The sequence below is a fragment of the Marmota monax genome, unplaced genomic scaffold (assembly GCF_021218885.2).
Source record: "Marmota monax isolate L192 unplaced genomic scaffold, Marmota_monax_Labrador192_F-V1.1 WCK01_AAM20220418_F8-fsc00059, whole genome shotgun sequence".
NCBI lineage: Eukaryota > Metazoa > Chordata > Mammalia > Rodentia > Sciuridae > Marmota > Marmota monax.
Genome location: NW_026693595.1, coordinates 6868882 through 6878285, shown reverse-complemented (window position 1 = coordinate 6878285; position 9404 = coordinate 6868882). Strand labels below are relative to the sequence as shown.

At 39.0% G+C, this 9404-nt stretch overlaps 1 long non-coding RNA gene across 1 annotated transcript; it reads left to right on the top strand.

Moving 5' to 3' along the window:
• The first annotated feature begins 2681 nt into the window (after positions 1-2681).
• Positions 2682-7776, top strand: LOC124102998 (uncharacterized). Its single transcript, XR_006855048.2, has 3 exons — positions 2682-2886; positions 3415-3675; positions 6049-7776. It is a non-coding gene; the product is annotated as an uncharacterized LOC124102998 (long non-coding RNA).
• Positions 7777-9404: the final 1628 nt, after the last annotated feature.

The window sequence follows — 9404 nt, the reverse complement described above, 5'->3', positions numbered from 1 at the left end:
TGACTGTCTAGTCGGTTGGCTGGTGGAGTGGCTCCAACTCTGATTTCAGAATTTCCGTTGGCCTCTAACGGCTACTCTCCCTCATATGTCCTTAGCGAGTTTAGTACTCGATGGGCTGTTTGCTCTAGCAAATGCATCTGAATGATTTCTTTTGCAAGAAAAGTTTATTAATATGATTTCTCCCCTCAGGAAAATATCCTCCCTGTGTTTGATGGTTGGGAACTTTATGTTAGATCTGTCAGTGAGTACATTTTTTGAAAGTAAACACCAAGGAGGCAATTAACTCTATAATGGCACCATTTTATTACTTAGTCATAGTGTAAGAGTCTTAAAAACATTTTCTCTAATCCAGAAAGGACTTGAATTTATTTTAAAAAAAATGAACGCCATATAAATTAAATAAATAGCTAAGATGTCAGATATGGGTAAGAATTCAAAACAAGAAGGAAGCAGTGCACAGCCCTGGGTAGTGGCTGCTGTCAGGGGGCCAGTTTAACTCCAAGTTTTTCCTAATGGCCAAAACAGAAAGGGAAACTCAGTTTTAAGAGTCATCATGTTATAATATACATCCAAATTAACTTTTTTCAGACCAAGAGGAAATTCTACATGGCCAAGGAAAGCCCTTATAACTCTCAAAGGCCTAACTTGACCTGAATTGCTGGACTACCCAAAACTTTAGGGATATTTTACCAGTTGACTTGGACCTGGGGGGAAAATGTAGCAGTGTTAATGTGCACACAGACAGAATAAAATCTGCGCATGAATATTAGAGAGGGGTGTGAGCATGCCCCTGGCTCTTCTGTGTACCAGGAATATGCAATGCAAAGTAACTGATCATGTATGATCCCAGATCATTCGAGTGAATGAAGAGTTTTATTTATCCTTCAAGGGCCTACTGAAGTACCTCAATCCTGTGACCTTACGAGGTACTTCAGGAGTCCCCAGCATAAGCCTTAGTAGAGTAGGGGTCTTCTATGTGCCTTGCATGGATATGTCTCAAGTAAATAATTAGTGACTTACTTTCATGTCTGCACCTTAGGAGGCTGTGACATTCTCTGTCTTATCCATCACCGAAAGGCAGTGCCCAGCATCGTGCCTTCTCCAGTGTCCCTTGAGCCTAAGAAGAGTGAATGCCTTGTGCTGGCCAGAGTTCGGAGCGGCCTGCAAGGTTTTCCTCGGGTGTTCCTTCTAACAGTAATATGAGGAAATTACTATTATTATTGCCATTTTACAGATGAAGAAAACCATGGCCCGAAGAGTAATTTGCCTCTTTACTGGAAGTAAGTTGTAGAAGAGAGAAGTTAAGCCCATTGTTGGAACCAGCATGCTAGAATGAAGACCCAAGTCTGAATGTTTGAAAAAAGATAGGCTTGTCTCAAGCTTAGGAGGCACTAAATGTGCCAGTGGGTTATGTCAGAGGAAAAGAGTAGAATGTTGTGTTTATTGATATGGTTCAGTATAAATTCCTTCTTATTATCATAGTTCCAGAATTGAGGTCTCTCTCTGAGTTATGATCTATGAACAGGCATCCCTGGGAACAAGCATGGTTGGGCAAACTGAGTATCTATGTAGATCTTCATTTCATAGAGTATGATACCACTCAAAATTCAGGAGTACATTTAAACAGGAGAATGCATGGTTCTGCATTAACTTGTTGGAAGCCACCACATAGAAAAATGGAGGCAATAATCTTTGCTTCTAATTTCTTCTAAATGCTTACTCTTTCTCAAGGCAAAGTACTATTTATAACTTTTTTATTAATTTATTCTAAAGTCAGCAGATTCTTAAGAGGCCTGATATCTTTTTATGGTTTTCTGGGGGAAATAATGAAACAGTTGGGCTAATCTAATGTTGATATTTGATCTAACATTTTGATGAATAAACCTCTGTTCTGAAAGAGACTTATGCCCTTTTGAGATGCTTCACATATTTCCTTTCCAAAGGTATCCCAAATAGTTGACTATAAATATTTCTACTTAATGAGATGGCCTTGAAATATCACCACTGTGATTATAGGCAAAAATAGTGAATTTCATTAGGTTGCTAGAGTCCCACTTTTGAATCTCAGAGCAATTGTGGGTGGTAAATAGATGAAGAGCTTTTTGGATATAATTAGCTTATTTTAATGTACCTACTAGCTTACCACTGCCATTCTGATTCAGTCCCAGGCTACCTTAAGTATGTAGATCACTTTAGAACTGTTATAGGGATTCTTCATGACCCCAAAGCATTAATACGTTAAAACAACACACACACATATTCTCCAGTTTTAGGGAGCATTGAGGTATTATTAAAATTCTATATTTTATTAATATTCACTGTAACTTGGTTATAATCTAGGTTCTAATACCTAGCACTAAAGTGATATCACATATTATCCGCACAATAAATTTAATTGAATCAAACTCTATAGTTTTGCCTTAATGATATTATTATGCTTTGTCAGTTCTTGGACCATAATTCATTTTGGTGTAAATCCTGATAAACCCATAGATTTTATTTGTGCATGTGTGTTGGCATTGGGGATAGACAGAGGAGTTTTTCTAAGCCAGGAATATATATAGGCTTGGAGATACACGTATAGTTATACCTATAGTCCAGGAGAATACCAGCTTCCTGACCTCTTCACCAGTGCTGTTTTGAATGTCTTGTAGAATGTTCTATATTATAGATTTGTCTGATTGTTTCCTCATGGTGGAGTTTAACTTGTTTCTGTATCACCTGCATTTCCTATAGACCTGCGTTAGATCTGAAGGCTTCAGTGGATCCCAGTTCAATGCTTTGGGAGCAAGCCATTCATTGATGATGCTGTGTAGCACCTGTCATGGCATCTGGAGCCACGTTATGTGGCTATTCATGATGCTGATGGCCAGTCTCTCCATTTGAGTATGTATTTTTTACTTTGTAGTTAGTTTCAAATCATAATTAGTTGGTGGGATGCATTTATTTAATTTTAATGACATGTAATATGTTTGCATCCATTCTTGAGGAAGCAAAGTGTTTTGTTTGGCGCAGGCCTGCAGGGCAGGGCAGTCCAGCATGCCTCTGTTCACACCAGGCAGATTCCCACTTCTCTGTAAGTGAGATTCAGAGGGCATTCCCACCAAGGGCAGCTGGGACAATTCTGTTGTTTAACCGGTTTTAGGGGCTAAGTAAAATATGGGAATCTGGGGATAATTTTAGTCTTATTTACGTTTTTAATTGGTAATACATTCATGGGATGCAAAATTCAAAATATATAAAAAGGGTAAACAGTGAAGACCTGTTCTAGATACTTGTTACTATTTACGGGTAGCAAACCACCTCAAAATAGTGACTTGGAAGAGTAATGGTGTCCTTATTTAGTAATGAAGCAGGGGGTGGGTGGTGAATAATGGGCTCTGGTGATCCATTCTTACTCGGGGTCTCTTGCAGTTGCTATCAGTGGCTGTGGCTGCAGCCATCAAAGCTTTCTTCATTCTTGTCTGCTGCGGAAGCTGGAAAGACTCAAAAACAGCTGGGGTCAGGAGAAGCTGCACTCCCTGGGTGCCTCTTCTCTCTGCCCCTCACTCTGTGGCCTCCTGGTGGCCTCCTGGTCACTGGGCCTCTTACGTGGCAGCTGATGGCTACTGCAGTGATTGTCCCTAGGAGAACTTGCAGACACTGAAAATCCTTTCCAATGCAGCTTTGGACCTGGTACAGTATGACTCCTTCTGCATTTAATTCATTGGGACAGTGGCAAAGGCCCACCAGGGCAAGGAAAAGGCCACAGACTCTGAGAGGAGGAGGGGCAAAGAATTTGCAGCTGTGCTTGAAAACCATCATGTTCTCCTACATTTCCCTTTTGCCAGACACCCAGTTCACTTTTCCCAATGTAACTGATGTCACCAGTCTCCTGTGAAGCATTTAAGAGATGCTGTATGTACAACATAATCATATTCTCACTTAGCATGGTGTATTTATTTGTTCTGTGCTTTGATTTTTTTCCTTAACAGTTATTTCATGGTTATTTCACTGATTATTCAGGTCAGTCCACAAACTGGATCTTGATTATTTAAATGCCTTTGTAGTATCACATTATATAGATGTACTATAATGTTTAACCACTTATCTGTTAGTGGTTAATTTAGGTGATTTCAACAATTATCATTGTTAAAACTAATTATCATTGGTAAAATTTTAACAATTATCATTGTTAAAAAACAATGTGTTGTTACACATGTGAAGATTTTATTTTCTTATTTTTAAAGATCACTACTTGTATTTTTTCAATTATTGAAAAGGATTTAAGGAGGATTCTGATATAGAATAAACGTTTGAGGCAAGTAAAAAGGTGAGATACTCCACATTTTTTATAAACATAAGGATTTCTGAATAATTCAAAAATGCCCCCTTTTCTGAATCCTATCAATGAGTGAGACATGAGCATTTACACCCTCTTTGAGATTATTAGGCTGGTAGAAACACTCTGAGATGTTATAAGTAGATGTCTATTTCCACAATGACATCTACTCTCTATGAGGAAAAATTCTTAATTTAAAAAAGATTTCCTCATGACCCCATAGGGCTTGGTACAAAATTTTCATTATTTCTGCAAATCCTTCTCCAACATCTAGTTGAGGTGAATGATTTACCCTTGGATTTTGTGCACTTTCCTCACAAAATATATTCTACTTTTACCATCTCCTCTCTTCTTCTTAGCTAATAATTTATTTTACAGATTCATAGGAAACATCACAGTTTAGTTTTGTACAGTGACATGATGTAGGGAGTAGGGATGAGAATTTCAGCAAAAGTCTATAGGCAAGAGAGAAGACAATGCCATGTGGTTGAAAAGGCAGGATACTGGAGCCAGAAAACCTACCATTTACATACCTGGCCATGGGCTAGTCCGTCCTTCCTTCTTTCCTTCCTTCCTTCCTTCCTTCCTTCCTTCCTTCCTTCCTTCCTTCCTTCCTTCCTTCCCTCCCTCCCTCCCTCCCTCCCTTGTCTTTGTACAAGATTTTATTAAATGTCTTTAAAGAGCAATATCCAGACTCCAGATACAGCTTCCAAGGAGACCCTGTTAGGCTATAGGGACTGGCTGGGGCATGGCAGACGGCTCTTGCTTTGCATCCTTCAGTTCTGAGATGTGGTGGTGGGCAGGATCTCATCTTTGGGTTCCACGATGCTCACATGGTCAGGCAGAGGCTTCTTCTGGGCCACTTGGGTCCCAGAGCAGCATGATCTTCACTTTGATGCCCAGCACACTAGAGGACAACAGATAGGAACTAGACAGTGCTTCACCAGCAACCCCTCCATCCCCCACCCCCCCCCCCACACACACACACAACATACAGAATAGAAGAGAGCAGTTCACTCCAGCACCACTGGATCTGGCCTCTTCTCATGGTTCATCAACTTTCAAAAAATCAATTTCCTCATCTGAAAATGAGATAATACTTACTTACAAAAGCATGTTGTCATGAAAACAAAAAGAAAGCGCTCAACTCATATTTACAGAGTTCCTGCTGTGTCTAGGTGTATTTATACACTTGGTCTCATTAGTCCTCCAAGGAGTTCACTAGCTGTCATCCTTAGCGGCTGTATTAAGTTCGTAAAGCTGCTGTAACAAATTTCAGGTGGTTTAACAATCAAAGTTTATTCTCTCAAGGTGTTATAGTTCAGAAGTTTTAATCAAGTTGTTGGCAGAGTTGATTCCTTCTGGAAAATTTGAGGGAGAATCCATTCTGTTCCTCTCTCCTGACTTCTGGTAGCTGATCACAATTCTTGACATTCTGCGACATGTGGCTATGTCACTCCGATCTTTACCTATGTCTTCATATACCCTTCCCATCTGTGTTTGTCTCTGTCTTCTTTACTCTTACAAATTCATTGAATTAGGGGCCCACCTTAAATCCAAGATGATCTCAGCTTGACATCCTTAATTTAATTCTATATTTATACTTATGAATGTGACCCTGTTTTCTAAATAAGGGGTCAGGAATTGGATGTATCTTTTGGGGACCACAATTTAACTCACTATAGTGACCAAGCTAAGAATTAAATCCAGACTCTTTCTGATTTCAGGTGCAGCGTACTTGGACTGTACAATGACCTCTCCCTCTGGGAGACTGCTTTGCCTGGTTAAGGAGCACATCATGGATTCTTCTCATCCTGGGGTTACATGGTTCCCTGTGCTTTTAATTTATACCAGGAAGTAGCTTGGACAACTGGTAGAAGTCACTGAGTCTCTAAATTTTTGATTTGGTGATAAGGGCATACCTGCCTAAATAATTTTTGAATAGTAGTTGGGTTATGCACTCAGGATTTGTTAAATCATCCAATCTTATAACTAACACTTATTATTATTTTTATGTGTCACACCTGGGCTAATTGCTTCACATGCATCATCCCATATCACCATTTCTCATTTATAGAAGACACTGAGATTCCCAGGTGGCATATCTCAGGTTACAGAGCTGCTAAGTAGTACAGTTGAGATTTGAACACAGGCGATGTGACACTAAGTCCCAGGCTCTTGAAACTACAGTAGAGTTACATTGCCACTGCTCTGTTGGCAAGGAGTCAGCTTCCCTGCCACCAAGCTGGCCCCTAGGCAATTAGGCTTAGCAAACAAAGACTTGTTAATCATGACAATTAACCACATATTTCTAATAGGAACAGACTGGGCATTCAGATATCTCTTTGTTTATTTTCCTTCATTTCATTTTTGGAGTGACACCATTGAAAGATACTTGGAACTATTGAATGAAAGTACTTGGAACCTAAGCTTAGCTTTTAGGAAAAAATAAAATCAGGGTATTTCCTTTCATCGTTATGATTCCAGGCCCTTTGGTCTGGAGTTTCCCTATGCATTCATTACTCAGAACAGTTGCTTTGAGTTCGTCAGCACATTAAAATGCAATTTTAAGAAAATACAGCATTTCTCTTCCACCACAAACTAGATTTATTTTGGTTTGCTGTCAATGTAAAACAAATTTCCCTTCAACAGGGTAATATAATAAAGCCTCAGAACTAGGAGGAAGGATGTAGTAAGTAAGACGTAGTCAGCACTCTAATTCTTTCTTTCTGATTAATATTTTTAAATTATCTTTGGCTGAAACAAGAAAGATAAATCATTAATATGACCCAAGTCTAAACAAAAGCTTATTGCTTTACAGTATATTCATTTATTTTTAATGCTCGTGTCAGTTTTTAAAGGATGACTTTATAACAGTATTTAACTACTTAAAACATTAACTACCAGTCTGCTGGTCCATCATCTTAACTTAAATGCTGAACTAAACTAGAATTGCTCATTGCCTCCTCTCCCCTGTAATGAAATTTGTTAATGATGGTGTATTTATGCTTATATGGAAGAGGTCATCTTCTTTTGTATGTTCTTTCTTTAATTAACTCAGTATCCTTGAGAAAGAATTTCAGCCTAAATGTCTTACTGATGGATTTATTATTTTCCTCTTAACGTAATAATGTCACTTGTATTTAGAGAATCAAGCCATTACACCAGCTTTGCTTCAACTCTGAAGCTGTCTTTGTAAATCATGCATTCAAGAGGATCTTGGGAACATATTCTGTGATTCAGGCTTGTAACTTAATTATGCTTGGGAATGAGCAAGATTAGGGAACAAAAACAGGAATTCTGGCAACAAAGGAAAGAACTGGCCTCCTTGCCCATTTGCTGAGCTACTTCCTCTCCTCTGCATTGGACCCCAACATGTCACCAGGACAAGAGGCAAGAAACATGGGTGGATTGCCTGCAATTGGGAGTCTGAGTATTTAGACTTTTAATGTAGAATATTAGTGGTTGTATGTAAAGTTTCTATTTTATTATTTGAAGTATTTCATGCAAATAATAAAAATAAACACCTAATGATTCTTGCTCAAGATATTGTTTTATAGATTCTTCTATAAATTTGAAAGGAGTAGAATGTCTGCCTTGGCTTTTCTCATGCTGTGAGCTTAGTTGACAATATTGAATCCAGTGAACTTCCAACCACCATAATGAGGGGTGGGGGTTTATCAGAGTATTTTCATTGTCAAGCTAGGAAAGCTGAAGAACAGAGAGCTGAAGCCATTTGCTCAAAGTCAATTGAAGATCAGGGAAGTTTTGGCTTTAAACTTCCTATGCTGGATATTATTCAGTTGTTCTCTTCTTGATTTACGCCTTTGTTAATTATTACTATTCTTTAAAGGTGGAGAAAATAAGTCTGAGAACCTTTTGCTGTTTTTGTTGTCAAAAAGTTCATTCTGGCAGGGTTCAGGGGTGCACAATGTAATCCCAGTGGTTCAGGAGGCTGAGATAGGAGGACCATGAGTTCAAAGCCAACCTCAGCAAAAGCAAGGTGCTAAGCAACTCAGTGAGACTCTGTCTCTAAATAAAATACAAAATAGGGCTGGGGATGTGGCTCAGTGGTCAAGTGTCTCTGAGTTCAATCCCTGGTACCCACCTCCCACCAAAAAAAATTATTTAGCTATTCTTGACTCCAGTTTTATTTTTCAATTTTTATTCATTGTTTGCTAAAATGGGGAGGCTTAAATGAATGTAAGACGAATGTTAGTTATTCTGATACTCAATTTTTCAATATGCTGCAATGACTATGGGCTGAAAATTTCATCTAAATCCCCAGGGCGCAAGCTCCAACAGTCCGCTCTGATCATACTAGAATAACCCTGCTGCCTCTGGCCAATGGGGCTCACCAAAACACCAACAGCACCCATTTTACAGGATTCTGCTTTCCCTAATCTTCTCTCATACAGACTGTGGGTGGGTGGGATGGTGGGGCAGAGGCAATGACTGGGGGGTTGCCGCCCAGTTGGCCACTTCTTAATAATCAGTGGAAGCACAGCCTGGCCCGAATTGACTTCACTTCTCCTTCAAGTCTAGAGCACTCCACAGCTCTTTTGTCTCTGAGCAATGGGTCATATTCCACTCTGTGTTGTATTACTGTACTCCCTGTATGGTAATGGTTGTTTCATTTTGTTTTCTATGGAAAAGCCCAGAAAAAAAACTCATAGTCTCCTTTCAGAATCCTCTATCTTTGAGCATCATCCAGAGGCTGTTCTCATGTTTCCAGAGATTTATGTTTATAGGCATAACTTTTGTGCCCAGAGATATTAACTAGCCCAATATACAATTATCATGCTATACAGTAATTCTTGAAGGATCTCAGATAAGCCCCATCATATCTTCATTGCAACTGAACCCTAGAGAAACTAAATAAGACCAAAGACAAGGAGTGAAACTTAATAGTAGCCAGAGAATAAAGACAGATTTTACACACAGGAGCAAATATTAGTGCATCAATAAACTCTCAATAGCATCCCCATCAGAGACAAAGGATAATAAATAATAATTGTTATTATTGTTTCTACATTGAAAAAATAAGGATTTTCCTCCTTCTTTTTCCACCCACTGTGGACAT